This window comes from Aristolochia californica, unplaced genomic scaffold (assembly GCF_029961685.1).
Source record: "Aristolochia californica isolate CCGP_79_NKW_82.1479 unplaced genomic scaffold, dmAriCali1.0.hap1 SCAF_7, whole genome shotgun sequence".
Classification (NCBI taxonomy): Eukaryota; Viridiplantae; Streptophyta; class Magnoliopsida; order Piperales; family Aristolochiaceae; genus Aristolochia; species Aristolochia californica.
In genome coordinates this window covers 34,910,167-34,930,014 of record NW_027182268.1, presented here as the reverse complement: position 1 = coordinate 34,930,014, position 19,848 = coordinate 34,910,167, and the positions used below count along the sequence as shown (strand labels likewise).

The 19,848-nt window shown below is 34.5% G+C and overlaps 1 non-coding gene across 1 annotated transcript; it reads right to left on the bottom strand.

Moving 5' to 3' along the window:
- Positions 1-2,463: 2,463 nt before the first annotated feature.
- Positions 2,464-2,570, bottom strand: LOC137937911 (small nucleolar RNA R71). Its single transcript, XR_011109698.1, has one exon. It is a non-coding gene; the product is annotated as a small nucleolar RNA R71 (small nucleolar RNA).
- Positions 2,571-19,848: the final 17,278 nt, after the last annotated feature.

Below are 19,848 nucleotides of genomic sequence, written 5' to 3'. Positions count from 1 at the left end.
AAAAGCTGGTTGCCTGAATGATCCGCAATAAATCCTCCGAATATAGAGATCCCAGGATTACCAAGAGAAGAACCATCAAAACTCAACTTAAGGTAACCAAGTTCAGAAGGGATCCAATCCTACATAATCGAAACCTTAGTTCTCGAGTGCATCGTAGCCAAATTAATTTAGTTTTCACAGATAGGGGTACCCACAAAAGAGGAGAATGACTTCTTCGTCAGGAGCCAAGAAGAAATATGTCCCACCACTCGGTCCACCACTGGGTCAGCTGCTTCACTTTTACCATCAAACCTCCTACGATTGCGTTCATTCCAGAGACCCCTCGGGAAGAAACTATCACAAAACAGAGAGCATCACCTTTCTGAGGCCAGGAAGGGACGTATGATAGATGTCATATTCTGACATGAGAACTAGGTTAATTATAATAGAATAACCTTTATAATTGTGTTATAGGTGGTTATTTATCAATTTTCAAATGAAACGTGCATTTATTGAATTTGGCATTAATCACTGTCCATATTGCATATTTTTCTCTCCTGAATTATAGTTCATAGCTTTTAGGGTTTATTTATTCCTGAAATGCTTTTTATGGATTCAATTATGGAATTTCAGGGGAATTTTGGTGGAGAAGGAGATATTTACCAAAATGCCCTTAGTGAAATGGAGGTGATTTGTAGGGCAAATCGTTTTAAAACAAAGAAAATGGTATTAAAGGGAAAAGGGGGAGCGTCGACGGGAGGGAGGAGCATCGACCAAAATAGAGGACCTTGGACCGAAACAGGGGAAGACCCGAGATGAGTTTGCCACCGTCGTCCACCGCCATCCACTGCCGTCCGGCAACTGAGAACAAACCCGAGGAGAGCTCGAGAGAGTCTCCGTCGAGGTGAGTTCGACAGTGCCAGTTTCTGCTTGCCAGGCCAAGAGGTGATCCGAGAGGGTTTCTCCGGTGCCAATACCGCATTCCGACCATCCTCCGGCGTTGATTACTTATTTTCGACCATTCCCGGAGCTATTCTGACTCCGACTGAGACTCGAGAGAGCCGGTTAGAGGACTTCAGCTCTGTTTTGTTCTTCGCCGGACGTCACCTCCGTCCGTCGGCTTCTATCCTTCGCTGTCGGCGTCGTCTCTACCTCCGACCACTCACTCTTGCTACCCGAAGCCATCAATTTCGGGAAATTCAAGCACGCGTGAGAATGAGGTGCTGCCCGAGCGAAAGGAAGGAGAAGGGGAGTAATTCGTCATTTTAGAATTTAAATTTTTATATAGTTTGAACTTAGGTTTTGAATGTTTATTAAATGTGATTTGATAATTAATGTTTATTGAATATATTTTTTCGGATATTTGATTAAATTAGCTAGTTAGAGTAGGATTATAATTTAGGTTGGATTTTGGTATTTTAATCCGATTTCTGTCTTTCACTCTATGCGCCCGAGAGGGGCTAGACGCAAGGATTGAGAAATCAGATCCGTGGTTACATGGCGCTCGAGAGAGGCACAAATCACCGTAAAATCCAGAGTTGATATTTCCTATTGTGCAAGTAGTTAACCAGATGATTGCTTGATAATTTAGGATATAATTAGTGTTTAGTTCAAATTAATTCATCATATTTGGTTAGGCTAGTTGATTGAAGAATACATAAAATTCAGTCCTCCCTGTGGATATGACCCCGCTTCCCGCTAAATTACATGAACGATTCGTACGCTTGCGAGGTATAAAAGCCGATGTAATTAAATTTTACATCAAGTTGTTGGCGCTGTTGCCGGGGAGGCACGTATTAAGTGTATTTCTTTGTTCTCCATGGTCTTAGGTTAGATTTATTTATTTATTTATTTATTTTTTGCTTTCATAATTTTAGCTTGGTGATTTTTTATGGAATTATTTTTATTTCTTCTAGTTAGTTCATTTTTTCAGTAGTGAGTTTGTTAGTTTAATTTGATAGTTCGTTTTGTTTTTTTTTGTGTTTTTATGCATGGGCGCCGCTCCCTAGGTGGACCATTAGCTCCCTTTGTTGAAGAGGTAGAACATATTTGTAGGAAAACACCAGAAGTCAAGTTAGGAGCTACCATGGCCAATCAGGGTGAACCATTACAGTTACCTGCAGCAGGTGACCGTAGAGCCCTGAGGGATTATTCTATCCCATCCCACTTCACATCACCTTCTTGCATTATATTGCCACCCACTACTGCCGCCAGTTATGAGTTGAAACCGGGTGTGATCCAACTCCTCCCTACATTCTATGGGTTGGAGAAGGAGGACCCATATTACCACATCAAGGAATTCTTAGATATTTGAACAACTTTCAAATTCCAGAATTTCTCAGATGCCCGGTTAAGACTTTTTCCATTTTCACTTAAGGATAAGGCCAAGTCTTGGCTTAATTCCTTAGAGGTGGGCAGCATTACTTCATGGGACACATTACTCAGAATTTTTTGTCCAAGTACTTTACCATTCAGAGAACTACAGCCCTCAGAAGAGAAATCTCCAACTTTATGCAGCAGGAGGGTGAACACTTTTATGAGGCTTGGGAGAAATGGACGGATTTGATCCGTAGGTGTCCGCATCATGGGTTTGAGAAATGGCATTTAGTGCAATACTTTTATCAAGGTCTTACACCCCAGGTTAGATCCATGGTAGATGCAACGAGTGGTGGGAGTTTGATGGGTAAGAGTGTTAGTGAGGCGTGGGACTTCTTTGAAACGTTGAGTGATCAATCTCAGCGATGGGGTTCGTCATTTAATGTTGATAGGAGATCCCACGAAGCCAAAAGAGGGGGTCTCTACGAGGTTAGTGAAACACCCATACTCATGGCCAAGATTGAGGGGTTGACTAGAAAAATTGATGCCCTTATGGTATCCAAGAGTTCACCTACTCCTAACCCATCTACTATCTATGCCATATGCTCTGGTTCATCTCATCCCACACAAATGTGTCCATCTAGTTCATCCTACCCGGAGCTCATTGAGGACTTGAATGCAGTCCAGAATTTTCATAGACCAAACCGGAATGATCCTTTTTTGGAAACATATAATCCGGGTTGGGCTAGGCAACCAAATTTCTCATGGTCTAAGGGCCCATAGGTTGGGGGTCCTCCAGGGTTTACTCAACCCCAAGCTCCGCGCCCACACTTCACTCAACAGCCATTGATTCCACAAAAACATTCACTTGAGGATACACTTCAATTATTCATGCAGAATACACAGTCCTCCATTGGTAAACTTGAAATGCAAGTGAATCAGTTGGCCAGCCACATGAGTGAACAAACACAAAATAGACTCCTGAGTCAAACCATTCCTAACCCCAAAAGCACACATGAGCGTGGGTTGAGTTCCAAACCCCACCATGAGCAAGCCAAAGCCATAACCACCCTTAGGAGTGGTCGTGAGTTGAACAATGGGGTAGGGACCACTAAGTCTAAGGAGTCAAAGGATGACAATGGGGACACATCATTGAGTGAAGAACCTCCAAGTTCTCCACCAACAGCCAAGCAAATCCCTAACCAAGTCCCACTAGCTCCTTACCCACAGAGGTTATCGGGCCCACCTAGGAAAGGAGATAGCATGCATGAAACGTTGGAACCGTTTAGTAAAGTTCACATTAACATTCCACTTCTTGATGCTATTAGGAAAGTACCTGCCTATGCCCGATTTTTGAAAGACCTTTGTACACAGAAGAGAAAACAACATGTTAACAAAAAGGTCTTTCTTACTGAGAATGTAAGCTCAATTCTGAAGCACAACGCTCCTCCTAAAATTAAAGATCCTGGATGTCCCACAATTTCATGTGTCATTGGTGAACATACCATCCAGAGAGCTCTTCTTGACTTAGGGGCAAGTGTGAATTTGCTTCCTTTCTTTGCTTCCACCGCCGTCCGGCAACCGAGAACAAACTCGAGGAGAGCTCGAGAGAGTCTCTATCAAGGTGAGTTCGACAGTGCCAGTTTCTGCTCGCCAGGCCGAGAGGTGATTCGAGAGGGCTTCTCCGGTGCCAATTCCGCATTCCGACCATCCTCCGGCGTCGATTACGTATTTTCGACCATTCCCGAAGCTATTCCAACTCCGACCGAGACTCGAGAGAGCCGGTTCGAGGAGTTCAGCTCTGTTTCGTTCTTCGTCGGACGTCACCTCCGTCCGTCGGCTTCTATCCTTCGTCGCCGACGTCATCTCTACCTCCGGCCACTCACTCTTACTACTTGAAGCCATCAATTTCGGGAAATTGCAGCACCCGTGAGAACGAGTTGTTGCCCGAGGGAGAGGAAGGAGAAGGGGAGTAATTCGTCATTTTGGAATTTAAATTTTTATATAGTTTGAACTTAGATTTTGAATGTTTATTAAATGTGATTTGATAATTAATGTTTATTGAATATTTTTTTTCTGGAGATTTGATTAAATTAGCTAGTTAGGGTAGGATTATAATTTAGGTTGGATTTTGGTATTTTAATCCGATTTCTATCTTTCACTCTATGCGCCCGAGAGGGGCTAGACGCAAGGATTGAGAAATCGGATCCGTGGTTATGTGGCGCTCGAGAGATGCGCAAATCACCGTAAAATCCAGAATTGACGTTTCCTGTTGTGCAAGTTGTTAACCAGATGATTGCTTGATAATTTATGATATAATTAGTGTTTAGTTCAGATTAATTCATCATATTTGGTTAGGCTAGTTGACTGAAGAATACACAAAATTAAGTCCTCCCTGTGGATATGACCCTCGCTTCCCGCTAAATTACATGAACGATTCGTACGCTTGCGAAGTATAAAAGCCGATGTAACTAAATTTTACATCAAGGTGCCAAGGAGTAACTTATTGAATAAAAGTAGATCAACCACCATGCAGAATTGAAACCCCAACATGCTAAGAATGGATGTCCACACCTTCCATGAGAAGATGAATTGAAGCAGAATGTGACTTCTGGACTCAGCATTAATGTTGCAAAAGGGCACAGGGGGTCGATTGAGGGTTGACCTCTTCTTCTAAGCACGTCTATTGAGAGAATCTTGCAGTGACAAGCACTCCACATGAAGAATTTAATCTTATGAGCACAAAGACGCCATACAAAATAGATCTCATGATATTGTTGAGACACATTCCAACCATTGATAAATCCGAATGCAAATAATACTGCAAATATGCCTCTTTTGTCCGGCCACCAAACGACAAATATTTACCAAGATTGCAGAGTCCTGTATCCAAAAAACCTCTTATGGGGTGGAGGTTCATTACCCCCCCCCCCCAAATGTATCAGCTACAAATATATCTCTGCGGGTAGAGAGGAGAAACAGACTTCTGAAGGCATTCTGTAGCGGCTCCTGCCCTATCTATATATTATCCCAAAATTTGAGGGATCTATAGTTTCCAACATAAAATCTAATGGCAAAAGAAAATATTTTCAAAGAAGTAAAGAAAATAAGATATGCAGAAGAAGGATGGTTAAACTTAATAGACATAATTACTGGTAATTGATATAAAGTAGAATTTGAACACTTAAAAGGAAAAAGTAATAGTTTAGCTGACAGCCTTAGTAGTAGACGATTCTTCGACTCCTCGAAACAAAAGCTCTACCGGGTCAACATCCCGATTTAATAATTACTGTCAAGAATTCCTTAATTTTTCCCAGGTCCAATATTACTTTTGAGACTTGACTGCACATTTCTTTTACAAAAGAAGAACAATGTTTGTTAGACAATTTATGGCTTTCTTATCAAAGAATTCCTAAGGATCAAAAATATTTTTTAGCCAATCTAAATAGTCTTTTTTACCCAGAAAAGAAATGGTTTCAATTTCTTTGTAGTTTTTCAAGGTACAACACCAGGGGTTTTTCACTCTTGGACAGAAGTCGTAGACAATATTCAGAACTATCCCAAATCAGTTTACAAAGGATTCAATAATCTTTAAGAAGCTCTAGACAGTATTCAAAACTATCCCAAACCAGTCTACAAAGGATTCAATAATCTTCAAGAAGCCCTAGAAGTAGGCAAATTAAATATTGGCACAAACTATTATATAGCCCCTTCTTCGAGATTCCTAAAAGAAGACCGAGTCTCATACTTCGTAACCAAAGACACTTCTAGAATAGTATTTTGTGACCTCTATGAAACATTAGGAAAGACCATCCAAAAATTAAATGATAAAATTAGAAGTCTTAAAGAAAGAAACGAATTGCAGAAAGAATACATTGCTTCAATTGAAGAAGACAACAGAAAACTCTAGGCCAAATTACTAGGTATGTACTGTACTCAGCCTCCTACTGGTGAAAGACATTCACCAACTAGTCCAGCTCAAACAGTAGTTGGTAAAGACATCTCAAATCCGTAGACGACTGGGTATTTGCCAAAAATGCCATCAGAACAATCAAAGGAGTTTCAAGGAACCAAACAAAACGAAATCAAAGACATACTGAAAGAAATGTTTGAAAAGTTTTTAAAAGATAAAGTATACAGTACATAAGCATTAGAAAAAGAGACACAAAGTACGATTGAATCTAGCAGTACTTAAAAACCCAGACACTTCAATGTTATTCACAAGAAGAAGATGATAACTACGATTTTGATGATGAAGCTTTTCAAAATCTAACAACAAATATTAGAAAATAAAATAGCAGACAGAACATGTCTATAGAAAAGGACAATTCATGAAAAGAACAGCCATTAAAGAAGACCAAAACATGGTTTAGAAAGACAAAGGACAGCCATTAAAGAAAACCAAAAAGCGATTCGAAGACAAAGATTTGAAAAGACCAGCACATGGAATTTGAAGATCAGGACTCTTTTTGAAGAAAAAGCTTGTAAAAAGATTACTACCTTTTTTACCCATGGTTTTATGTTTCCCACCAAGAAAAAACTTGCAGACGTGTAATCACAAAGACAAAATCATTGTCAATGGGGCCCAATGAGCACCCGGGTAATTTGCCTTTGTGGATTCAAAACCATTTGGAATCCGCCTTGGAAGTCTATAAATAATCATATGTAACTCAAAGATCATCAAATGAAAAACTCCATTTCATACATCCTTTGCCTCTCCAAATGCATGTCTGCATTTCCAAGTCCAGTGTGTGATATCCAGGTTTCTTCTTGATCAACATAAGCTTTATTTATTTAATTTTAATTTAGTTTTTCGGGGTCTCCCCAAGGGGAAACCTAGACTTGTTCATGTTTAACACTTATGTTTCTTTGCCCAAAAAACTGAAGTTCATCCCATGAGAAACATAAAAGCATTATGTAACCCTCTGATGTTGCACGATCCTGAGTCTGTGACTTGTGTGCCCATTTATGCCTTGAGGTGGCTTTAGGGCTTTGTTTTTGTCAAGGACTGAGAAGGAGCCTGTGGCAGAAGCCATTTTGACTAGGGAAGCACACACCTTGTTTCTTCCTGGGTGATCAAAAATTTGGGTAAAGAAACTTTGCTTTAAACATTTTTCAGGTTTAGGAAGTACCTTACGGGAGTTTTAAAAATTTTGATTTTAACAATATTTGTTTTTCATATAATATAAGTTTGATCTCTACAATATCTATTTCTACATATATAGAATATGTTGGTTTTAACTATCATAGTAGTCGTGATAATCTTTAGCCTTGCTTTTACTGCTCTATAGTTGGTTAAAAGTGTTTTATAAGTTTCGCATTTTTTGCATTACTATAAATTGCTTTGTGCTCTTAATAATTTTTCATAGTTTGTGTGCTTATTTTCTATTTCTAGAAATTTTTATGTTATTAAAAATATCAAAAAATAAAATTCTCTTATAGTATATAAGGCTGGAAATTACTAGTTGCAACTCTACTGGGGCAAAGAAAGGTATCCTTGGAAGTTCCTTCTCAAGTAGGAACGTTGGATAAAAGCCTTGCTGCCAGTTATCACAACCCCATCGTACTAAAGAGAGTTAATTAGTTACTCTCTTAAGAAGTTTGACTACTTAGCTATTTTTTTTTTTTTTTTTTTTATGGATGAGATGATTTAGGGTTTTGTCTAAGTATTTGGGTTTATCAGAAGGATTTTTATAGTTTCCTAATATTGGACAAGAACATATGTATAAAATTGGTTCATTGGGGTCCACAGCAAACTCTGATATTATTGATGGAGCTAAGTTAGTATGAATGGGTATGAAACTACTATTCTTAGAAAAGAGGAGCTAATCTCAGGAGATAGTAACTGCTCTGTTATTATGGAGAAGAAAATTGAGGCCTAATATGAAATCTACCTTAAGGTTGAGATCTCTAATCCATGTTAATGGGAGAGAATATGAGGCTGAAAAAGTTGAACAAATTGTGTAAAATTGGATTTTAGCATTGCCTATATATGTATTATAAGGATTATAAGTTCCGTCTATTTGTTGGCTCATTACTGTATAATTTGTTTCCTTATAGTATTTTTGGGGAATAAGTTTGGAGTGGATAATACATTTTGTACATCTCGAGTCTACTAAAACATCTCAAGTAACAAAATATTTATCAAGAAAGGTAATTTGTGCTCTAACTATGAGGCTGGCAAAAGTCTTATCTCGATTACAAACATAAGAAGTTTCTAGCTCTTGAGAAGGAGGTTGGACTGTAATACTATCATAAGCTTCTTGTTCAAGATTATCAATTCTTAGTTTTAAAAGGTTTATTTCATCTTCACAATTGCCTATCTTTCTAGTTAGTATTTCTATTTTTGTTTTTTGTATATTAAAAGGTAAATGGGTATCTTCTTGCTGGAAGCCTAATAGTTTTAAGCATTGACTACAGGCTTCTACAAAAAAGTGTTGACATTTGGCTCTATTCTTTTTGCTTGGATACCATTTGCATTTAAAACAAGTAATGTCGAGGCCATTCTGCCATTGCCATTCATGGGTACAGTGTTATTCTATATCCATAAGTTCAAACTCTGGATGTCTTTGGAAATAACAGGTTGTTGTTAAGCATGCTAATTCATTTATAAAATCTTCGTCAGAGTCAGAATTTTCTTCTGACATATTGTTTAGGCTTACTATACTATATATCGATGTTGTATCTGAGACGTATTCATCTATTTCTATCAAGTCTTGTTGGACATTTTCTACTAGTGAAGATTTTTTTGTGTTTGAGTTTTGTCTTCTAGGACATGTATTAGCAAGATGTTTTAAATTCCCACAAATGTAACAACTAAGTTTATTCTTATAGATTCTTTTAGGATTGAATCTTCTAACATGTTTTCCCTTATTTAAGTAGGGTTTCCTACTTTTAGACCTTCGGATAAAGTATGTTTTCCTAGACATCTCTTGTTTCTTTTAGGTTTATCATCATAGTCTTTTAGTCCATAGGCTTGTATAGTATAAATCTGTTTGCAGAAACCATGTTCATCTCCTTTAAGTGGTCTTTGTATTTGTATGTATGTACATTTTTCTTGAAGTATTGTCATGATAGACTAAGTACTTTGGTCTATTGAATAAATTATGTTAAGTTGGGTCCAAGGCCCATCCTAAAATGACTAGCCAATTTAGGAAACCTCTTTACCAACTAATAAACTCAAAATCTTTGTACTCACTAATCTATGTAGGATTATTCCTTAATACTCCCCTCTACAAGTGGATAATTTAGGAGTAGGCAGTTTAGGTGTAGGCCCTCTTTTGTGGCTCTACAAGTGGATAATTTTAGGTGTAGGCCCTCTTTCGTGGCTCTTCAAGTAGATAGTTTAAGTGTAGGCCCACGTATGAGTACCCGCTCTGATACCATATTAAGTTGGGTCCAAGGCTCATCCCAAAATGACTAGCCAACTTAAGAAACCTCTTTACCAACTAATAAACTCAAGATTTTTGTACTCACTACTCTATGTGGGGACTATTCCTTAACAAATTGCATTAGGGTTTTTGTTTTCAAGTTATAACCATTTTTTTGTAATTTCTTTTCCTAAAGCTCCAGGAAGTTTTCTAAATAGTTTCACTCCTAGATCTCTACAAAAAGCATTTCCCGAAATACAAGTATAGTAAAATTAATCTTGTAAATTTTTTTTTAACATATTTGTAATTATGCAAGCTCAATTGTTCTAAGTGTGCTACAACATCTTTTTGAAGAGTAAGGTATCCTGTAGGGTCATCTCTTGTAACTAGGTTATAGATTTTATTGACAAAATTATACGAGTTTGGTCCTAAGGTGGCTTAATTCTTCTTCATTTTCTCTTTTATAACTTTCCCATAATGCTTTGACACTTTCTCCTAAAAATGTTTCTAAATATCTATACATTTCTTCAGCATCAGGGGATTAGAAGTTCTTGATTACATCTGCAACTACTTGTCCTTTCCATAAGTCTAGAATAGTAGTCCATTCTTGAGGATCATGGGCAAATAATTTTAATATCTTTCCTTTCCCTGTTTGTTATAGTTTTATAGGTTTTTCTAAATCTTTCCTTTGTCTCTTAGGTTTTATTTGATAATGTATTTCTACATATTGTATGTATGGAAATCTTGGGAATTTTCCTCTAGTATGGGTTTATGGAGGAAGTGTATTATTTATTGTACTTGATTCTCCTCCATGAAGTCTCTTAAACTAAGGGTTTCTAATTCTTTAACACTCAATGTTTTGATTCTGATTCTAATAAAGGTTTTGGACCCATTTTTCCTATCCTAATATTTTTATCAGAATCATAATATAAATATTCTTCTTCTGAAATTCTTGTCTTTGATTAGATCTTTTACTAAATGTAAAAGTTCTCTTTTGGTTAATTTTAATTGTAATTCTTTTGGATAAATTATTGGATTTACAATTTCCTTTTCTACATATGTAGTATCTTCTATATGTACAACGCTAAAGTCCTCATTAGATTCTAGTTCAGAATCTATTTCCTTAGATACTTTCTGATATTTACCTCTCCTTGTCGGTCAATGTAAACGAAACTAACTTTTGGATTTAATATTGTTTTTTCTCTGAATTTATTTTGTTGGAAGACAGGGCCCAAACCCACACGACCAAGGCAGGTCCACATATCTAAGTGTATTAGAAGATAGGTCCAACCCCATAAGACCAAGGAAGACCCATGCAACCAAGAGATATAGAATATGGGCTCAAGGCCCACAAATCAAAGAGAAGGCTCATAAGCCCACATACAATGATGGTAGGATGGTAAATAAAAGGTCATCTCATAGAGATGGCATTGATGTATTTAAGTTAAAGTTCTAGGGTTAAAACCATTAACTCTAAATTCTAAGTTCAATAGTATTATTGTAACACAGTAGTTTCATAAATCTATAAATAGAACTTCAGGGAGAGGGTTAGGAATAAAGTTTATAACCCTTCTTCCTCCAGTTTTCTCCCAATGGGTCTCTCTCCCTTTTTCTCCATGAGCTAAATTCATAGAATCCTGAAAATCAACATATTTAAATTCCATTCTAGACCTGCTAGGTCTTCTGGGGAATATTTAGTAGGTTTTATTAATTTTATTCCTCTATTGCCTATAAGAATTACTACATCACCTATGCGAACTTTAAATTTTGTTGTGCTGGAATTAGTACATCTTCCTAAGAATCATATGCATACTAGTAGATTGTCTCCTTTAAAAAAATCATACCCCTTTGTCTGGATTCCTATTTTGATATAATTTCTAAAATCCGAGAGTGTAATGAGAAAATCTGGTGAGCAATAAAAGATTCCTCCATTTTGGTTCATGTCTATCATAGTAATTCCTAACATTGCCTTTTTAGGATATGACCATCTATCATAAAAAAATACTTAGTAATGTTTTTGTCCCTAAATGTTTTCTTCCTAGGCCTTCAATTCCTATAATTATTAATCCTGGTGAGTGGAACTTAGATCTCAAACGAGTCTTGACAGACGATGAAGCTTTGGAAGCTGCAGACCTTGTCACAAGTCTCTCAACGGTAAAAATAAAAAACTCATCAAACACACTCATCTGGCCATGCAGGCAAGGTATGTTCTCTACTGCTTCTACCTACCACTTCTTGATCTCTCTCCAAGCAAATCAATCAATCCATCCAGTTGTTTTTGTGTGGTCTATACACATTCCACCTTGTGCGAAGTTTTCTATTTGGACCGCATACCAAAAAAAATCTTTCACTTTCAACGCATTAATTCAACATGGAAATAGTGTCTCAGACCCCTTGTGTCCATTTTGTCAATCATCTCCTGAAACTGCTGATCATACTTTTTTGCACTGCGAATATGCCCATTTGGTCTAGACTAAACTCAAGAACAAAATTGGGTTGCAATAATGCCCTTCTCAATCATTACATTCCACAATATTCACTACTACAAGTACCAACCTTCCCAAACTCGAGAAAATATTAATTTCTAGTTGTGTTGGGTACATGGTTTGGAATCTATGGAAAGAGAGAAACAACAAAAAATTTAATAAAAAATCTCTTCCTTGGAAAATTTTGTGCAATAGAATCATAGGGCAAGTGTCCTCTTGGGTATTTGTACGGAAGGAATTTTGTAACTTACAAGGATCAAATCTGGATAGAAGCTGACATCTTATTACGAAAATGCCTTTTTCCGTCACGACCTCCTATTATGAAAAGTTGGTCTTCACCATCAGTGGGATACTTCAAATTAACCTTTGACGGAAGTGCGTTTGGGAGCCCTGGGTCTGCTAGATTTGGCGAAGTGATTCATGACAAAAGTGGGAATCTTCTTTTATCATATGTTGGACTAATTGGAATAATATCATATTCAACCAGTGCAAAATTACATGGGTTGTATAATGGATTAAAACTCTTCAAACAAAATATGGAGGGCCTTCTCTACAGTTGAAGGTGATTCAAAGGTTGTTATGAATTGGTGTACAAAACCTTCAAAACCTCCTTTGCGACATTGGGAGATATATGAGGATATTTGTACTTTAATTTCCCAAATGCATTATAAATGGAATTATATTCTTAGATCTACATTTCAGTTAGTAAATAAACAAGTTAAACAGAGCGTTCCCCTCCTCCAGCTTGTCAAGGAGGAAGGCCACCTTAGCCAGGTAATGTATTTTCTTCTTCTCGCAATATATACTCACACCCTATTTTCAAAAAAATGTTCTATGAAGAATTCTCTATTTCTGTTATGGTTCTACTACTACCATGTGAAAAACCTATTTTGATTTAGGTTTTTGGGATTTTTCTCCTTATATCCTATCTTAATATTTTTTATCCTATTTGTCATATTATCAATTTCTTTTTCTAAATTCGAGTAATTTTCAATTTTCTTAGACCTTATATTTTCAAGTTGTTCTATTAGTTGATCAATTTCTTGTTGTCATTTTCTTTCTAAATCTAAGATATTTCTGACTGTTTGGTCTATATGGTTTTGTCTAACTTGAAAATGATGGGCAAAATTTATAATAAGGTCTACTACAACGTTCTTCTAAGTTAAAATTAACTTATTAGACCGTATAAATTTTGTATCTGATTTATTAGGAATTTTAAAATCTAAATATTCTAAATTCGTGAAACTATCTCTCGCTCTCTCTCTCTCTCACACAAAAGAAAGAAATAACATAACTGGGAGAATAAAGACTCTTATGATGGCATTACTGTAGGATTAGATGAACCTAAGACTTCTTATGTTCGTAACCAAAATAACACATTTACTAGTATAATTTTAAGAGCTAAGATTATTTTTCCAGATAAATCTGATATTAACTTAGATGCTCTTGTAAATTCAGGATGTACCAAATGTATAATCCATAAAAGACTAATCCCAACCAAATATCATGAGTACACTTCTAAACAAGTTATTAATCATCAATTAGATAGTACTTATAATCCTGATGCTACTTATGTAGATACGGCTAAGATACAATTTTATAATAATTGTTCTTCCTCTTCTAGTACATATCCTCTCCCTCTTACTTGGATTAGAAACTTAAAACAAAGTAGATTTCATTTTAGGCCTTAATTTTATTCTCCATAACAATGGTTCTCTCACCATTTCCCGAGACTATCTTCATTTTACTAAGAATAATAGTACCATACCTGTCTACACCTCTTATTCTCCCACCATCACTGCCACTTATCCTGCGTATGCGTCAATGGAGCTTGGTGTATCCCGAATAACCATAGAAAATAATAATCCAGATTGTAAGGATAAAAAGTGCAAATGTAAAATTCCAGGTAGTTGTCAACTTTTAGCTAAACAACAAATAGGAAGTCAAAACCATCCCATGCTTATAGAGGATATTTATGTTATGAAGAACTTTCTCCATATAAAGACTTTTCTTCATACCCATTAGCAACATTTTCTCCATAAGCCCCTGAAAAACTATCTGAACCCAACAATTTTCAACCAAAATAATTCATGATAGAAGATGAAGAAGATATAAAAGAATGGATAAAACAGAATACTTCATGATAGAAGTTGATGAAGATATAGAAGAATTGATTCTAAATCTTCATTTTTAGACACAGAAAAACTTTATTTAAAATAATTAATATTAACCATAAAGATAAATTCAATCTCCAACCGATTATAGATAAATTAGACCAATTAGAATATTTTGGAGAAAATCCCCTTAAACATTGGGAAAATAATCATCTTCAGTGTAAGCTTGAATTACTTAATCCTAATTATATAATCAAAACTTCTAATATGGAAGCTACTAATATAGATAAAGAAGATTTTAAAAAACATATAACAAATTATTGAACTTAGGAATCATTAGGAAATCCATAAGCCCTCATAGATCAGCTGCTTTCATTGTAAGAAAACATAGGGAACAAGTTAGAGGAAAATCCAGAATGGTAATAAATTATAAGAGACTAAATGATAACACAGTTACTGATAATTTTAATATTCCTGATAAAACTCAACTAATAAATAAAATTCAAGATTAAAAAAATTAGTAAATTTGATTGTAAATCAAGATTTTGGCAGGTTAAAATGCACCCTGATAGTATAGAATGGACAACCTTTACCTGTCCTGAAGGTCATTTTGAATGGTTAGTAATGCCTTTTGGATTAAAAATGCACCAGCTATATTTCAAAGAAAAATGGATAACATATTTAGAAAATATGATACATTTGTTTTAGTTTATATAGATGATATTTTAGTTTTTAGTAAAACAATAGAAGAACATATTGGTCATCTTCAATTAGAACTAGCTGAATTTATGAAAGGAGTTATTATTAGTAAAACAAAAGCCGAATTATTTAAAGAATATATAAAATTCCTTGGAGTCAATATAGGGCAAGGGCAAATAGAATTACAAGATCATATTTCTAAGAAAATCCTTGAAATGCCAGATGACCTTTCAGACACAAAACAACTTTAAAGATTTTTAGGACAAGTAAATTATGCTAGACCATTCATAAAAGATATAGGCAAACTTATAGGACCATTATATGGTAAAACATCAACCAATGGCCAAAGATTTTTTAATCAAGAAGATAAAAACTTAGTCAAAAAAGTAAAAGAAAAACAATCAAAATTTATCTAAATTATGAATGCCCTTAGACTCTGATTATCTCATAATTGAAACTGATGGTAGTAATATAGGATGGGGAGGAGTGCTTATTACCAAACCTCATAAATATAGTATGAAAGATGAAGAAAGAATATGTAGCTATGCTAGTGGAAAAATAACAAAAAAAGGAAGCATAAGCAGTATAGATGCAAAAATTTTAGCAATTATTTACTCTTTAGAAGCATTTAGACTTTTCATTATTAGTAAAAACGAATTTACATTAAGAACAAATTGCGAAGCTATAGTAAAATATTTCCAAAGAAGCAAAGAAAATAAGATAAGTAGAAGAAGATGGTTAAATCTTGTAGACATAATTACAAGAAATGGATATAGGATAGAATTTGAACATATTAAAGGTAAAAAAATAGTATTGCCAATACATTAAGTAGAAGGTTTTTTTTTTCTTCCATTGTTAATTGAACAAATGGATCCTCCAAACCAGATGTCCTCAAGATCTTCCTCCAGATTTAATAATTATGGACAAGAATTTTTAAATTTTCATAATCAGAAATTACTAGTTTTTCCCATATCTAATATTACATTTAAGACTTAACCTCATATTTCCGTGGGCAAGGAAGAACAATGCTTATTAGATAATCTATGACTTTCTTATCAAAGAATTCCTAAAGACCAAAAATATTTCTTAGCCAGTATTAATAGTTTATCATAACATTTTTGTCAGAAAAATAAAAGTTTTAATTTTTATATAATTTTTAAAGGCAAAACTCCAAGAGTTTTCCATTCCTAGACAAAAATTGCAGCAAGTATTCAAGATTTTCAAAGACCGATTTACCAAGGATTTAATAACTTACAAGAAGCCTTAGAAACAACTAAATTTAACTATTGGTACTAATTACTATATAGCCCCTTCCTTAAGATTTATGAAAGACGACCAAGTGTCTTATAGAGTTGCCAAAAACACTCCTACAAAGATTATTTTCTGTGAGCATTGTGAGACTTTATCCAAGACTCGAAAAAAGAAGGTTACTTTTAGAAAAGAATGGTTTCTAGAAATAATATATTAACACTTTGGAAGAAGAAAATCGCCAGCTCAAGGCATGCATAACAGGTACGTTCTCTACTCAGATACCTACTAGTCAAGGTATATCACTAGCAAGTCCAAAAGGTAGCTGGTAAAAACATATCAAATCCATTGATGGCTGGACATTTGCCCAAAATGTCAGACAATAAGAAGACAGATAAACATCAGACAGACCCAGAGGAGATAAAAAAATGATGAGAGAATACTTTAAAGAATACCTCAAAGAACAAGGCTACGAGAAACAAGATTCAGAAACATCCAGTAAAACTGGATCTACTGGAACCGGTACTCAGACTATTCAGTGTTACTCTCAAGAAGAAGACGAAAAATTTGACTTTGATTTAGAAGTCATCCACAACTTGACAACTTTGGATGGAAAATAGACAAAAGCATTGAGAAGACTAATTTAGAAAACAGAAGCAAAAAACATTTGAGAAGACTAAAAAAAAGATATTTTAAAGACATTAAAGCATCTTTAAAAAAGACTATAATTCAAGTAATTTCAGCACACAGTTTTCCAGCCCATGGTTTCAACTCATGGTTTTAGCACACTGTTTGAGAAGACAACTTCAACACAAGGTTTCAAGAAGCCCCTAGTTTTCCTAGCACATGGTTTTTGACATTATAAATTTTGTACTTTAGCCCCTGGTTTTAGACACCAAGACTATTGTAAAATTGTACTTTTAATCCATGGTTTTAAAAAACCATGCCTTTGTATTATACTTTAGCCCATGGTTTTAGATAATCATGACTTTGTAATTTTGTATTTGAATATCATATATACTTTTTCTATAAAACTCTCATTAAAAAACCCTTTCTTAATTCCAGTTTATGTTATTTCTTTCTTTTACTTTAACCATAATTATAATCAACCTATCCCTGTATTTTTGTACTTGTATTCTATTATCAACCTACTCCTATAGAAGATTCATAGATACTCCTCCAAGAATTTTAGTACTACCCCCCAGAATTGGTATCAGAGCCAGAGCAAGAGCCAGAAGACCTGGAACCACATAAACGAATAGATTATTTGACTTAAGAATACCTGCTAAAATAGATGACATGGATAACCTTATAGGCAATAAAAGAATAAAATTAATAAAACCAATAAAATATTGCCCTAAAGAATTAGCTAGATTAGATTGGAACTTAAAATTTAGGGAAGAAAAAGTAATTAGTCCAGGAGAAAGCATAATGTATATAGATATTAAAGGAAATATAAATATTAGATTTAATAATTATGAACAAAAAATATCAGAAGAAACAGAATATGTTACCAATAAGGATTATGGATTAGTTAACATAGAAATAGAACAAGATAAAATCATTTATCCTAAAGAACTTATACTTGAATTAACTGAAAGAGAATTATTACATCTAGAAGAAGAACTAATAAAAAATAAAACAATAAAAGAAGAAGAATATTTATATTATGATCAAGATAGGAATATTAGGATAGGTATAATGCCTTTAGAACCTAAAACAAAACAAGTAAATGAAGAAAATATTAGTCTAAAAGATTTTATGGATGCAGAAAGCTCCGTAAGAATACCTGGTAACAGTTATGTTAGAACTCCTACACCACAAATATATACTTCAGGAAATATGCCTAGATATCCTTATACACAACCAGTAGAATTTCCTTACAAAGTAAAGCCAAAAGGAAACAGGAAAGAAGTAGAAAGACCAATAAAATTTCAAGAAATGGGAAAAGGGAAAAATCTCAATTTATCAGCCCATGATCCCCAAGAATGGACCACAATTTTAGATATTTGGAAAAACCTAGTATCAGATTATATTCAAAATCTTCAATCTCAAGATCCAAAAGAAATGTATAGGTATTTAGAACCATTTTTAGGAGAAAGCGTAAAGGCTTTATGGGTGATACCAATTCTAGGGGGGTAGTACTAATATTCTTGGAGGAGTATCTATGAATCTTCTATAGGAATAGGTTGATAATAGAATACAGGTACAAAAAAACAGGGATAGGTTGATTATAACTATGGTTAAAGCAAAAGAAAGGAATAACATAGACTAGAATTAAGAAAGGGTTTCTTAATGAGAGTTCTATTATGGTTATGGCTAAAAGAACAAAGATAATTATCATACAAATTATATTCTAAATGATTTTCCTAAATATAAAATCTTATATAAAGCCATAGAAAATAAATAGAGTTTAGCACACAATATTATAAAAAATACTATAAACAAAACAAGCATAAAATTCTAAAGGAAGTTTATGGCATTGTAACAACCAGGAGCAATCCTTGTCTTTCAATGCAGCAAAATTTGTCAAAGCTACTAGCCCTCACCCAGTAGTTTCCAGCCTAATAAATTCCTTTAGTATATATATATATATATATATATTACTATAAAACAAAACAAGCATAAAATTCTAAAAGAAGTTTGTGGCATTGTGACAACCAAGAGCGATCCTTGTCTTTCAATGCAGCAGGATCTGTCAGAGCTACTAGCCCTCACCCAGTAGTTTCGAACCTAATAAACTCCTTTAGTGTATATATATATATCTATATGTATCTCTCTCTCTCTCTCTCTCTCTCTCTCTCTCTCTCTATATATATATATATATATATATATATATATATATATATATATATATATATATATATATATACATATATATATATATATACATATATACATATATACATATATACATATATATACATATATACATATATACATATATACATATATACATATATACATATATACATATATACATATATACATATATATATATATACATATATACATATATATACATATATACATATATACATATATATACATATATACATATATACATATATATACATATGTATCTCTCTCTCTCTCTCTCTCTCTCTCTCTCTCTCTCTCTATATATATATATATATATATATATAAAATTATTAAATACCATTTTGATACCATATTGGATTTAGGTTCCCATTCTAAGGTCCTTGACTAAGATGATGAGAGAGGAGAGAAAGAAGAAGAGGAGAAGAAAAGAGAGAAGAAAGTAGAGAGAGGGGTGGCTAAAGAGATGGAGAGAGAGAGAGAGAGTATGTTTTCCTTTATGTCATGTCAGTATATGTCAGTATGTCAGACAATTTACTTTATGTCAGTATGTTTTCTTTATGTCATAGTTGTAAATAGTTTGGTTAGTAACCAAACACCGTACACCTGGAAAGCCAAAAGAGTAATCACTGGCGATGGGGCCCAAAGAGCACCCGGGTGATTCCTTTTGCTTATCAGTGTCGGCAACATTTGGCTATATATAGCCTCATTTGTAACCTTATGATCATGAATGAAAGAGTTGTTTTGAGCATACTCCTCTGCTGCTTACGATGACCTTCATAGCCTCTCTCTTCCTTCTCCAGTAATTGTGTTCCA